The sequence below is a fragment of the Rana temporaria genome, chromosome 10 (assembly GCF_905171775.1).
Source record: "Rana temporaria chromosome 10, aRanTem1.1, whole genome shotgun sequence".
Lineage (NCBI taxonomy): Eukaryota > Metazoa > Chordata > Amphibia > Anura > Ranidae > Rana > Rana temporaria.
In genome coordinates, this window is record NC_053498.1 from 112,686,665 (window position 1) to 112,702,415 (window position 15,751).

General features: G+C 41.7%; 1 long non-coding RNA gene across 1 annotated transcript; it reads left to right on the forward strand.

Annotated features, from left to right (window-relative positions):
• The first annotated feature begins 813 nt into the window (after positions 1-813).
• Positions 814-1,159, forward strand: LOC120916093. The gene is made up of 2 exons (XR_005743956.1): positions 814-865; positions 957-1,159. It is a non-coding gene; the product is annotated as an uncharacterized LOC120916093 (long non-coding RNA).
• The last annotated feature ends 14,592 nt before the right edge of the window (positions 1,160-15,751 follow it).

Genomic DNA, 15,751 nt, shown 5'->3' on the forward strand with positions numbered 1-15,751 from the left:
TAGCGGCCAGCGTAAATATCCATCTAAGATACGACGGTGTAAGTGCCTTACGCCGATCGTATCTTAGCAACATTTAAGTGTATCTCATTATGAGCATACGCTTAAATTTGCGCGAGCTCAGATTAGGACTTACGGCGGTGTATCTACTGATACGCCTGTCATAAGTCTTTCTGAATCTGGCCCACTGAGTCTGAAAAACAGGCAAGGTCCTTAAGGGAGTTGTAAAGGAAACATTTTTTTCACCTTAATGCATTCTATGCATTAAGGTGAAAAAACTTCAGTGTATACCACCTCCCCCCCCCCGGCCCCCCGTTATACTTACCTGACCCCTCAAAAGTTTTGCGCTCGGCCCTGACATCCTCTTCGCCGCTCAGCCTCGCCACTAATTGGCCTGCTGGCGCTGCTATCAATCACATCCAATGATGCGGCGCGCCGAGGGGCGGGGCCAAGTGATACAGTGAGAGGCTGTGGCTGCTCGCTGTATCACGGGAGCGCGCCCGCAAGGACTACACACAATGCAAGCTCTCTCGCATGAACGTGTGTAGTTCGTGCGGGGAGGACCAAAGACAGCCGCGAGGGACCCCAGAAGACGTGGATCGGGGCCACTCTGTGCAAAACGAACTGCACAGTGGAGGTAAGTATAACATGTTTGTTATTTTAAACAACATTTTTTTTTTCCTTTAGTGACCCTTTAAGTGGTTAAGTAACCCGCTACTTTGAGGAGTATAAGGGCTTGAGATCTTGCTATATGCGATTCTGCACCGCCGGCTTCCTTCCTCCTATTTTCCATCCAGAGGAATCTTCTGCATCCTAACAGTGGTGTCCTTTTTCTGGGATGCGCAGGGTTGATTAAACGCTGTGAGTGGTATGTGTTTTTATCTGCACCTTTTGATGTATTTATTGCCATTTTTCATTTTTGTAATATTTGTAACATATGTATTTTTTCTGTTTTTTAGAAAAGTGGTTCCTATATATGTTGACTACACACATTTCGGCCCCTGATGAAGGGTAATCCGAAACGCGTAGGGCCGTGTACGTCTTCATGGATGTTACTTTTCAATGACACCCATCCATGTACTGTTTTTAAACAATTTATATGTATAATTTTCATTTTGTATAATTTCTACTTTGTATATTAAAATACTTCATTTTTTGACTACTATGACTACTACATATTTTTGTTGCCTTTAAAGCCCCATTTAGGGGGTCTCTCCACATTTTGCTACTTTGAGGAGAGGTCTTTATGTGCCCGAAGAGGAGCACAAACACTGGAGTTCAGGCCTAGAGTTTATGAAACTCTGTGCAAGCTGTGTGTCTAGAGTCCATGAGTGCCAAAAGTAGCCCTATGCTAGTATCAGGAAGCTGGGATGGTGTTACAGAATCTCCAGTTTTGTGCATTACTTGCAGACTCCTATAATCACCCAGCAACTGCTAGCTCGGGAACCTGTAGGAACCATAGAAAATTTGAGTATTCCACCTTCTTTTGTCCTCTACCTTCCACAAGCTATATTGAGCATAGAATTGCATCTACGAGCCTGAACTTGCATTCATTTGTAAGATCTAGTGAGTGACATACCTGGCAACAAAGTATTCCTTAAAATGTGTTACATTTGTAATCTCAAGGCCCTTCTGGATGGAGGCACTACTGCTACCCCATTACTCCATCTTCCACTTAGGCTCATGATCTCCCAGGTACTGCTGCTGAGTGGATTTAGTCACTGCCAGAAAGAGGTAATCTCACATAACCCTTCCTCACTCCCAGAATAGAGTATGTGCCATTTCACATGGGCGTTCCGTTTGTCCATTTTTCCTCCGTCCATTGAAGGAGGAAAAACGGACACCAATGTTTTCTATGGGCAAGGGGATGTCCGCCTTGCTTAACATCCAACAAAAGAGAGCGTTATTTTACATCACAGTGCACCCCCCTTTTCTTATGCTGCTGCTGGGAAGAAGCTGGATGCATTGCTTGAAAGCAGAAAGTAAGGGTCTGAAGTAGGACCAGAGGAGGGCTGGAGCTCTCCTGCAGCTACAGGAAAGGTGCGAGGGCCACATGAAATGGCCAAATGAATTCAGCCCGCGGGCCTTGTGTTTGACACTTGTGCACTAGGGCACAGGCAGTAATATCAGATTATTTGTCATATTGCGCGGGACTATTGTTTTATATATTTTTGTGAAGGTGTAAACACTTGGTTGGTGTCAACAGCAATATATTTCCACATATATTTGCATATTATTTGCACGCATATTTGTGCTGCTAATAAGTAACCTCATGGTTAAATATTATAATCTGGAGCAGTTCATCTATGCACAGCCTCAGCTCTAATTTTTACAACTTTATGATTCTCCTGTTTAAACATTACAGCTTCCTTGGTCATGGTTTCTGTTCTTTTGTTCTTCCCTCTGCTCATTGGACAGAAGTGTATGCCAAGTCATTGTATAATGGGCAAGCAGTATATCAAGCTGCATTGCTGAACCATGAAACAGACATGCTAACTGCCTGACTGTGTAATATAACAAAACTGTGTAAATGCCAGGATTTGCGGACCAGGATTACAAAATCCATTGGCAGGTTAAACAGTAAACACAAATTAATTTCAGCTGTGAATGTAGCTTTTTGTGGAGAGTTTTGCTTGAATAAAAAGCCCTATTAGTAAGATGCTGTCCACGGTGCTGAAATTTTAGACCGCTATTCTTGTGATACATTGATATTCACTTTTAATTGTGAGGAAAATCACTCTGTCATCTCTTGTTTTAACATTACAGCTTCCTTGGTCACATTTTGTGTTCCTTTGCTCATCTCTATATTCATTGGACAGAAGTTTATACTGATTCATAGTCTAATGAGCAAGCATAGCAAGCCGCATTATTGAACCATGGACCAGACATATTATTTGCCTGGCTGTGTAAAGGCCAAAACATCTTAACCGGGGCTGCAAATACATTGGCAGTTTAAACAGTAAATACAGTGGATTCCAACAGTGAATTTAACTTTTTATAGTATTGCTTGAATAAAACACAGTTAGAAAGCAGCTATCCATGGTGCTGAAATCTCTCACTGTCAGGCTAGGTTCACACTGGTGAAGTGCGAATATGATGATTATGTGATCAATGTTCTCTCGTAAGGGCACATCCTTTATTGGAGGTGGTTTATCACATGGTGGAAGATTTCAGTTGGTGTATCAACAATCAAGACACTCATCTATATTTGTGACACCTGTGTGACTCTTTGACTCACTTTTGTTTGTTTTTTTGTTTCACTTAATGCAACATTATTTTTATTTATTTTTATTTTTGTAATGATATCTCACTAGAGTGTTGCAGCTTATTTTCACTTTGTTATCACAAGTACAATTTATTTCTCTTTTTTTATTCCATTGAATGATAAAAATTGCTTATTGTTTTTCTTGGAGTTGGGCTTTAAAGATAGGACCAATTATGTATCAGTTTTTAAAGTGGGGGGGTGTAATGGCGCTTACTAAATTATATGAAAACTAACTAAAATTAAAGAATTCTTAAAGGAATGTCCAAAAAATACTGTGAGTAAATAATATGTTCCACTTCAAATCTAACCCACCCAGCATCATAATTTAGTAAGCGCCATTACACCCCCCCACTTTAAATCTTGACCGTGTGTGAACACTATTAGTCGTGGCTGCTGCTCTAGTATAGTTACATTTGTATTTAATTTAGATCTCCATGCTCTGGTTAGTTTGATTTGCGCATTAGTTCCCCCCATTGTTCACAATTATGTATCAGTGCTTCAAAACGTCTCTAACTACTTTTTCTTGTAGTGGGGCTGTAAGGTTTAAGTGCTTGTTTTTTCCAAAGAACATAAAGCCTGATGCCTTGTACACACAAGCGGAATTTCAGATGGAAAAAGTCAGACAGAAGCCTTTCATTGGATATTCCGTCCATGTGTATGCCCCATCTGACTTTTTCTGTCGGAAATTTCCAACGGAATTAGATAGAGAACATGTTTTCAAATTTTTCCGATGAAAAGACTAAAAACCATGCATGCTCAGAATTAAGTTGACGTATGCTCGGAAGCATTGAACTTCTTTTTTCTTGGCTCGTCATAGTGTTGTACGTCACAGCGTTCTTGGCGGTCAGAATTTGGTGTGGCTGTGTGTATGCAAGACAACTTGAGCGGAATTCCATCGAAACTCAGTCGGGAAAACCGTCAGAGTTTATTCCGACGAAAAAAACAGTCATCTGTACAGGGCATGACATTCACCTTATCCTTCACTTTACCAGTTCTCCCCCACAACCCAGCAGCTGTCGGTTTCTGGCATCCTCATGTCCAGAGCAGATCTATGGAATCTGCTCTCGGCTTGATGACGTCAGAAACAGTCTACTGCTCAAGAGTGCTGGGATGCAGGAGCTGCAGGGACCGGTGCAAGGAGATTTGGGGGGTAAGGTAAGTGTATCTCCCTTCTTCTCTCCCCTACACAAAAACAAGCAATTAACCGTTGCAGTGTGGGCACAGACCCGCTGCAAGGGAAAACTTTTTTTTTGCCCAGAGCTCAGGCTTCAATACAAAACCTTCAGCGGACTTTACCTCTGAACAAATTCGCTAGGTTCATAGAAAAAGGAGAAGGTTTTATAAAAATCTTCAAAATAAAAGCATGCAAGCATCCTCAATAAGTCATTTTATTTTAAAAAAAATTAAATTTGAAGTTTTACTGTAACTTTACAGCTTTCAGTTTAACTCGAGTATTATTGTTAAGTAAGGCAGTACAATAAGCAATTCACTAAGTGCAATAAGCATAAACTACAGAAATCAATAACTATCCATACTGTAATATTCCGGCTTAAATGAGGCTGTACATGTAAATAGCAGAGATTGGCTAGCTTATTTTGTCCTGAGGGCAGTGAGTGATGTGAACCCTAGAGAACTGCATAAAATCCATGTTTATGCAGCAGAGAATTATGAAAAAGAAGATGAAAGTAACCATAATGATAATGCACGATCATTATCCTCCAAAGCATATTGTGTTTGAGAACATTTCCTTTGTAGTAAAATCCATGATGTCAATAAAAAATGTATACAGCTTCTACATACAACAGCATCACCATATGATCTGTATCATCAACACATGTACATCTCTAAAGAAGATCCTATTATGCTGTCAATGCAAGTTGACAGTAAACATAATAAGACTGGCCCTGGGAGCATTTTTTCCCTTGAAAACCTTGCCAACCCTCCGGTTAAAATACCAATAAATGAAAAATAAATAAACAAGCATTAGCCCTAATAAAAGCTAAAGAAGCCAATAAAGTATTAATCTTTCTTTGTATGAACATAACAAGTAACAGAAGCTTTTAGTCATGTTTAAAGTCAATTCTTACAAAATGACAGTTCTGTTCTGTATCATTGTGTACTGCAACGCTGTATCCTGGCCTAGGCCAACAAGGCCCAGGCCTAGGGCAGCACTTTGCAGAGGGGCAGCATGTAAAGAGTCTTTTCCGGCTTGCACTACACTGTTAGTGTAATGCAAGCTGCTTCTAATTTCAACTGTCCTATCATCCTGGACCACAAACCTTCCTCACTGTGCTATATGTTTTCTGCTGCACCATTGGCATGGCTATATCTTCTTAGTCCTCTCCATAAAATTATCAGAAATTTGTGCTTAAAGTAGAACTATAGGCAACATTTTTTTTTTCATTTTGGAAAGAGTAAGAGAGGGTTATAGGGTTATTTTTTACAATCACTGTCCCATTGAAGAGATTTCCCTTCACTTTCTGCCTCATAGCCAAACAGGAAGTGAGAGGAAATCTATGTAAATTAAGGGAATCCAATATCCCCTCCCCCGACCCAAAGAACTAGTGTCCCCACTCAAAAATGTCAGGGTGGGTCTTAAACATAAATGGGTGTGGCCTTGACAGAAAGGGGTGGGTCATATTTAAATTAGTGGGTGCACGATTTTAGTCAGGCCTAGGGCAGCACAAAACCTAAATACACTACTGGTGTACTGTGTACATTTTTAAATAAAATTCCTGTTTTTACCTTTTTTCTTCCTGTGTTGCATTTTAGTGCTGCTGATCTATTTAGTCCCTTTGCAGCCTTTTCCTGTTTTCATAAACAAATAAAAAAAAAATCCTGTGTGCAGGATATAGTGTATTCATTAAAAACAATTTGTATTTATTAAATAAAAAATATATAAATTGCACTCACAAACAATCCAGGGGCAGATAAGCCACTCAGGTGTGCTGTGGAAGCCGGTCCTCGGGGAAGTATCAGCGAGCTCAAGCCGGGGAGAAGCGTTGCAGAAGCTGGTGTTTCATCAGATTAGGTGACACGTTAGAAAGTGTAATGGAAGTTTCATTGCCACCATCTTGCTACACCCCACACTTGTCCATAGTAAGGATGCACTGAAAAGGAATAGTTTGTACTTTTTGCTATAATAAATATCCTCATTTTTTTTAAGGTATTTTTTTCCTTAGTTTAGGCTGATGTGTATTCGTCTACATATTTTTGGTAATGAAAATTGCAATAAGGGGTAAATGTATTAGTTTGCACACAAGTTATAGGGCCAGATCCACGTAGATCGGCGTAATTTTAAGCAGGTGTAGCGTATCGTAGTTACGCTACGCCGCCGCTACTTTGAGAGGCAAGTGCTGTATTCACAAAGCACTTGCGTCTAAAGTTACAGCGGCGTAGCGTAAATGTGTCGGCGTAAGGGCACGGAATTCAAATGACAAAGATGTGGGCATGTTTTATGTGAATTCAACTTGACCCCACGTAAATGACATTTTTTTTAATGGTGCATGCGCCGTCCGTGGGGGTATCCCAGTGCGCATGCTCGAAATCACATCGCAAATAGTCAATGCTTTCGACGTGAACGTAATTTACGCAAAGCCCTATTCGCGAACGTTTTACGCCAACGACGTACACAGCGGAAAATTCGACGCTGTCACGACGTCCATACTTAACATTGCGTACGCCTCATAGACCCAGGGGTAACGTTACGCCGAAAAAAAGCCTTACGTAAACGACGTAAAAAAATGCGCCGGCCGGACGTACGTTCTGAGAATAGGCGTATCTAGCTAATTTGCATACTCTACGTGGAAATAAACGGAAGCGGCACCTAGCGGCCAGCGTAAATGTGCACCTAAGATCCGACGGCGTACTAAGACGCACGTCAGTCGGATCTAGCCCCCATTCAGTCGTATCTTGTTTTGTGGATACAAAACAAAGATACGCCGGAGCATCCTAGAAGTTACGCGGTGTATCAATAGATACGCCGACGTAACTTCTTTGTGGATCTGGCTCATAGCGTCTACAACTATGGGAAAGATTTATGACATTTTTTATGGCATTTAATTTTTTTTATTTTTTACTAGTAATGGCGGTGATCTGTGATTTTTATCGGAACTTCAACATTATGGCGGACAGATGAAACATTTTTGGGACCATTGACATTTATACAGTGATCAGTGCTATAAAAACTGCACTGATTACTGTGTAAATGTCACTGGCAGGGAAGAGGTTAATATTAGAAGGTGTAAACTGTATTCCCTCGTGTGTGTTCTAACTGTAGGGGGATGGGAGTGACTAGAGGAGATGACAAATTGTTGTTCCTAGCTATTATGTCTCTCCTCTCCTCACAGAACAGGGATTTGTGCGTTTGCACACACATGCCCTTGTTCTGGCTCTCATGCATGCGATTGTGTGTGGCCGGCGGCCACACGCATCGGTCTCCCCACAGTGCAGCGAACACACCTGCAATCCCTGCTTAAAGGCTGATGTACAGCTACGATGGCTCGCGGGAACGCGCCACATGCCGCAGTATAATGACAGCGGCTGGTCGGCAAGCAGTTAAATCATGCATATATGAATGGTTATCATTGGAATGCATGGGGAACGACTTGTCATGCAACTTTGATGTCCAAAATTGCCTGACAAGTCGCACAAGTGTGAATGGAGCCTAATACAAAATGTCATTAATAAGGGAGATAGCAATTGGCAGAAGTACAATAACTCATAGCAAGAGAGGGGAAATTACTGTATTTATTAGCGTATAACATTTACATTTTTATCCTGAAATTAGAGGGTAAACTGTGCCTGCGTGTTACATGCAGGGGGATGTGGAAAGTTTTTTCCCTGAAAAGTTAGGGTGCCTATGTGTGTTATACACCAATAAATAGGGTAGGTTTATATCACAGTGTCTGAAATTTAGCAGAGGTTTCTTTATTTCTTTCTTTTTGCACATTAATATTAAAAGCCTAAACAGTGTAGTCAGCGGTACATCTCAGTTATTGGAGATGCCAAGTCACTTCATAAATAATAAAGTAATAAACCAGGTTTTAATTTGTCTATTAGGCATTCATATTGCCAGTATTTCTGCCCAGTGACCCCTAATATTAGACTGGCATTTCACTTGCTCACACACACAAAAAACCTTAAACATGCCCATAATCCAGTTAGGCATTGTCCGTGCATTTCTATTGCAGCTGGAAAATTTCCTGTGCTTTGCGTGTACATGAGCAGTTTCTGCGTGACTGAGTTTAATTTCTGTACTGGCAAAGTATGATTACAACTCAGCTGAAGCTGCTGTCAAAGCTAGAGAGGCACTGCAATCTAAAAACAAAAATGATTTCCAAGCACTTATGGGTGCTGTCTGCTTGTAAAATCTTTTTCTTGGTTCTGTTAGTGATGCTTTAGCCTAAATGTGAGTGAGATTTAGCTATTAAGACTTCAGTGGTAAGCCTGAAACATGTCTCAAGTTTACTTGAACCTTGAAGATGCCCAAACCTCTTCAGGTACATAAAATATGCCACTGATAAAGCTTTTCCCTTTTCTTTTTTAATTTCACCAGCAAGTAAAGGTAATTTCATCCTCAGTCTAATGCCTCGTACACACTACTATTTTTCTCGGCAGCAAAGAAAAACGTTTTCCCTGATGTGATTCCTCTCCAGCCTGACTTGCATACACACGTTCATTAAAAAAAAAACGTCCGACAAAAGCGCGGTGAAGTACAACACGTATGACGGAACATTAACCACTTTAAAACCGCACGCCGTCATATGACGTCCAAAAAGGGGATCTGTTATCCCGGGTGGACATCAAATGACGTCCTGTACTTTATGCGGGGATATCTGAATGATGCCTGCACCTAGAGGCATCATTTAGATATAGCTTTCTTCCGGCGGCGATCCTGCGCACCGTAAGAATGATCATAGCGGCAGTTCCGCCGCTTGATCGTTCTTATAGGCGGCGGGAGGGGACATCCCCCCTCCCGCCGCCATCCGGTGCTTCTCTGGGCTCTCCCGTGCCATCGGGGGCCCGGAGAGATGATCGCCATCTGCCGGATGTGCAGCATAGAGATGACTGGTGACCAGATGGTCACCAGTCATCTCTGTGACCGTCGGAGGCCCGGGTGCGATGTGATGAGTCCTTAAAGTGGAGTTCCACCCAAAAATGGAACTTCTGCTTTTCAGAACCCCACCCTCTAGTTTCACATTTTACATCTTTCAGGGGGTTTGGGGAGCAGATACCTGTGTAATACAGGTATTTGCTCCCACTTTCGGGCATAGGTCGCTGCAGTATCCGCGGCGATATTTTCCATATCCGGCCCCTCCTTCGGCACCCCACATGTCCCAGAAGACAGAAGGGGCCTGTGTGTCTTCCTGATTTCCTTACAGAAGATGGCGGCGGCAGCACCCTAGAGCCAAGGGACAGATAGGCTTTGGGGTGCTGACATCTCGGGCGCTCTGAACAGTTAAGTTTCCTAATATTAAAAGTCAGCAGCTGCAGTATTTGTAGCTGCTGACTTTTAATTCTTATTTATTTTTTCGGCGGAACTCTGCTTTAAGTGAAGAAAAAGGAGTGTCCTTCCAATTACCAACAGGTGCAATACCCAGTGCTCCCCCAAGGGATTAACAGGACAAATATATATATTTTATTAGATATTTAGACCTTACAAGGCCTATATACGCATCAATGAGTATTCACCCCTCACTTTGGGTATATGCCAGCTTTACTGTTGAGCCTGTTTAAGGAACGCCAGTGATGCATATATTGGTCTTTAAGGAACCTCAGACCCAATAATGCGATATGCCATTGCCAAATAGAAGAGGAAAAAAACTCATTGTGCAGTGTATAAGGCCTCGTACAGACGAGAGGATATCCGACGGACCGTTTCCAGCGAATAAATCCTCTGGCGGATTTTGATCTGATGGCTGTACACACCATCAGATCAAAATCCCCGCGGAATACATCCGCGGTGACGTGGCCGCGCCGTCGCCGCGACGATGACACGGCGACGTGTGCGACCCTGGAAGGTAAATACTTCCACGCATGCGTCGAATCAATACGACGCATGCGAGGGATGGGATCGGACGGACTTATCCGGTGAGTCTGTACAGACGACCGGATAAGTCCGGCGGACTGGATTCCAGCGGATAGATTTCTTAGCATGCTAAGAAATTTTTATCCGCTGGGGATCTGTCGGCTGGATTTTTATTCGCTGGGAAATGTCCGCTCGGACGTACACACGACCGGATCTATCTGTTGGAACTGATCCGCGGATCAATCCCAGCGGATAGATCCGGTCGTGTGTACGGGCCTAAGAGTTTAATAGCACAATCTACTTACAGCAGATGGTTATTTCACAGGCATATTGGAAAAAGCATTTGTCAAACACCCTCCACAATTGCCACAACGTCACCACTAGTCCTTGCCTTGCCTGAGGTACGTTTTGTCCAATAGAACGTCTTCTGTGAGGCAGTAGGGCACTGGTCCCCTACTACATATTTGTGAGTGGTGCTGTTGTGTCATTCATTTATTCATTCATTTAATTTTACATAGCACACTAAGCACATTTTTTTCTTATATATAAATTATAAAGTGAAACCAACTAAAATATTTTTTCACCAACTAAGTCTATTGTATTTAATTTATCTCTTGCTCTCAGGTAAATCAAACATGGCCGAATAAAAACAAGCAATGAGACATTTTCAAACATTGATTTTGATAAATAGGCCATGGAGGTGAATAATAGAGAGCAATGCCAAACTCTGAAATCAATTGCTGCACACAAAAAGCTGTTCCAATATGTCAAAGATTCTTTTTGTGACTCATATCCAGTTGTGCCTTTCCCTATGGAAAGAGGATCAAAGCTTTCACGGTACATGAGTCACTAACTCCGGCCAGCATATTAAGCAAAAAGCTATTCTAGATGTGGCTTATTTGAGTTCAGTTACATGTCCTGTTTTGTCCACGTATGGGCAACCTTTCATGGAATGCCAGAAACAAAACAATGACTCTATCCAAGCAAATTTAGCTGAAAATATTCAAAGCTTTTAATTATTTTGTGATGACAGTGGTCGGCATACAAGCAGTGTAACATAATGCAACTGCTCAAATCCCTGGAGCATTTCCAACAATAAACAATGCTTGGAGTTATCATGTAGAGGCAGGATTTAACAAGCTAGATTAGAGGCACACTTTCTATATGTGTTAACAGTTTGCTCCCAGGGGTTTATCTCACCAAGCTTGACAAATGTCCACTAAGGGATTAAAACACCTTCATAAATCCCCAACATCAATTTATTTGTTGTTGTGATGCATTGCTGAGTAATTTCTTTAACTGTTGGTATTTTTGTATGTACACTCCTGACATCCAGCTTAACTGTTTTGTAACCAGTACACAAAGGCATGCAGTGACCTGTACTATGTTATATACTATGTATTCCCTGCATAATATGTCAGTTTATGTTAGCAACCAGAAGTGTTATTTAAAATTAATAGTGACAGTTAATCAAATAAATTTAGGCCCAGATTCTCAAAGGGCTTACGACGGCGCAACACCTTTTGCGCCGTCGTAAGTCCTAATCTGGGCATAGATATCTATTAGATCTGACAGGCATAAGGCTCTTACGCTGTCAGATCTTAAATGCAATTTTTTTTCCCGCCGCTAGGTGTCGCCTCATTGTTTTCCCCGTCGTCTATGCAAATTAGCTATTTACGCGAGATTCCCGAATGTACGCGCGGTCGACGCAGTGAATTTACGACGTTTCCGTAAGCGTAAACTTACCCCTGCTATATGAGGGGTAAGTTTACGAAGGTCCCTCGTATGCCATGTTAAGTATGGCCTCGGGACAGCGTCGTCTTTTTCCATCGGTTACGTCGTTTTACTAAGTCGTTCGCGAATACGACTTTACGTCAATGACGCTCACGTCGGCGTCATTGACGTTTTCCGTCATGAGCTGGAGCATGCGTACTGGGCTATTTTTCCGCCCGGCGCATGCGCAGTTCGATCGGCACGGGGGCACGCTTAATTTGAATACAAGCCGCCCCCTTTGAATTACGCGGCCATACACCGGGCCATTTACACTACGCCGCCGCAAATTACGGAGCAAGTGCTTGGAGAATACGGCACTTGCTTCAGTAAGTTGCGGTGGCGTGGTGTAAATGGCTTACACTACGCCGCCGCCGATTCTATGAGAATCTGGCCCTTAGGCCCCGTACACACGACCGAACATGTCTGCTGAAACTGGTCCGCGTACCAGTTTCAGCAGACATGTTCGATCGTGTGTACGGCCACCCACGGCGCCGCGTCGTCGTCACGGCGACGGCGCGGCCTTGTCACCGCGTATCATGTACGCGCGGATTTCTGTCTGATGGTGTGTACAACCATCAGACAGAAATCTCCGGGCGGACATGTCCGCCGAAAACGGTCCGGCGGACCGTTTTCAGCGGACAGTCCGTCCGTCTGTACGAGGCCTTAGAGTTTTGGTTTTTGTGCCTACAGCAATTAATTGCCAAAATTACCATTTTCTGGCTTAAAAAAATTGAATGGGACAGGTGATCACTGCCCTGGGGAACATGTGCCTATGCAAAAAAAGAAAAATGCTAAAATGCTTAAAATAATAACATGACCGGTGAGCATTTTAATCCTGCCACAGTACACAGAGCCTATAAGGTATTCTATGTAGTTTGGAGGGGGTCTGTGGGCTTTTTTCTTGAATGCAATAAAATGGAATTTAACTTCTATAGTCGGGAACATACCGGAGGGTTTAAAAAAAGACCACATAGATAAGTTCTTGCTGGAAAAAAATATTTTAAGCAACAGACAGCATGGATTCACGAAAGACAGAAGTTTTGTCAAACAAATCAGATTTATTTTCATGAAAAGGTAAGTAAAAGCTTGGACAGAGGCGTGGCTGTGGATGTGGTATACTTGGATTTTGCAAAAGCGTTCGATACAGTTCCATACACATGGATCATGTGTAAGGTAAAGTCTACAGGATTGGAAATATCAGTTTGTAAATGGATATAAAACTGTCTAAAAGACAGAATTCAGAGAATAGTGGTTAATGATTCTTACTCTGAATTGTCTAAGGTTATCAGTGGTGTACCCCAAGGTTCAGTGTTGGGACCTTTACTTTTAATAACTTTATAAATGATATTGGGTCTGGGATTAAAGGTACCATTTCAGTCTTTGCAGATGACACTAAGCTATGCAGTGGAATAACGTCCTTACAGGATGTCTCCAATTTACAAGCCGACCTCAATACACTGTCTAATTGGGCGACTATGTGGCAGATGAGGTTTATTGTTGATAAATATAAAGTTATGCACTTGGGGGCTAAGAATATGCATGCATCATACATACTAGGGGGAGTACAACTGGGGAGATCTGTAGTGGAGAAGGATCTGGGGGTTTTGGTAGATCATAAGCTAAATAATGGCATGCAATGCCAAGCTGTGGTTTCCAAAGCAAGCAAAATCCTTTCTTGTATTAAGAGAGGTATGGACTCCAGAGAGAGAGATATCATTTTGCCCCTGTACAAATCATTAGTAAGAACTCATCTGGAATATGCAGTTCAGTTTTGGGCACCAGTTCTCAAAAAGGATATCGGGGAACTGGAGAAAGTGCAGAGAAGGGCAACCAAACTAATAAGAGGCGTGGAGGAGCTCAGCTATGAAGAAAGATTAAAGGAACTGAATCTATTCCCTCTTGGAAAGAGGAGATTAAAGGGTGATATGATCAACATGTACAAATATATAAGGGGTCCATATAGTGAACTTGGAGTTAAATTAGTCAACATAGAGGACAATAGGGCACTCTTTACAGTCCTATCCCCGTACAGTTATAACACACTGAGGGAACACATATTTAACACCTTGATCACCCCCTAGTGTTAACCCCTTCCCTATAAGTGACATTTACACAGTAATCAGTGCATATTTATAGCACTGATCGCTGTATGAATGTTAATGGTCCCAAAAATGTGTCAAAAGTGTCTAATCTGTCCGTCACAATGTCGCAGTACCGCTAAAAATCGCAGATCACTGCCATTACTAGTAAACAAACAAAAATATTAAAAATCTTTTCCATAGTTTGTAGAAGCTATAACTTTTGTGCAAACCAATAGATATACACTTATTGCGATTTTTGTTACCAAAAATATGTATTGTGTTAAACTGATGAAGAAATGTATTTTTGTTTTTTAAATTGGGGGATATGTATTATAGCCAAAAATGTTGTTAATAGTGTAAAAAATAAAAACCGCAGATGTGATCAAATACCACCAAAAGCTCTATTTGTGAAAAAAAAAAAAAATGAATAAATTTTGTTTTGGGTACAGCGTTGCATGAATGTGCAATTGTCAGTTAAAGGAACGCAGTGCTGTATCACAAAAAATGGCCTGGTCAATAAGGGGGCAAATTCCCCCCAGTCCTTAAGTGGTTAAACCACAATTCTTACTGTAGCTTTGTCATGTATGTGGAGTATGTTTTGACATTGTATAAGCTCCAAAGATTACATATTTTATGTAATGCTTGTTAAATTAACAGAAAAGGAAAAAAATCCTTTGAATACATTTTCTTCTCTTTATACTATCTTTCATCTAAAGCCAAATTGTTTCAAAGAGACTTTTTCCTCCTTTAATATGACTCTAATCGGAATCTTCAAAGGCTTTCTGGATGTAGAATGTGTCATTGAAGTTCCCCTTAATATGTGTTGTGGCAAAGCATTATTCTCACTGACAGTACAAAAATTATTTGTTTCCTTTATACACTGTAAAATACTGTATGTACTTGTATAAAAGGCAAACCTTAATGGATTTAAAGGTCATTTTTAGTCTTTGTCTTAAGTTAATAGGTTTTAAACTATTGTTTTTTTTTTATCATATTTATTGAGTTTAAAAAAGTCAAGTTATAATTGCGGTTGGTCTATATTAAAACGAAAAGGACCTATGGGTTGAGGGGATATGCTAGGCCTTAATAGCTCTGAAGCCCCTTACACATGGCCTGGTTTCCCTTTGGGAAAACTGTGGGGAGAGCCTTTGGCCAGGAATCCCAGCCGTGTGTATGCTTCCTCGCAGTTTTCCTGACAGGAAAACTGCCGGGAATCCCGGCGGGAAAATAGAAAACCTGCTCGGTTTTAAACCTGGCAGTTCTATGGGGAAACACTGCAAGGGAGTATACACACGGCCGGGATTCCCGGCCAAAGCTCTCCCCGCAGTTTTCCAGACGGGAAACCCGGCCGTGTGTACATGGGGAAACTTACCAAGCAGGTTCTCGGGTTTCCCCTTGGTTTTTCTCGGCAGACATTTTACCACCGAGAAAACCGAGCGTGTGTACAGGGCTTGAGTGTTAAGCCTTCTCATTATTTCTCTCAATGGTTAGAGGAACTTAGGGTAGCAGGAAAGATTAAGGGATAGACATATCTCCTTAAGTTGGGAGAAGGTACCATGAGCTACAGTAGAAGGTATTCCATCCTTCAACCTTTGCCTATTGCCT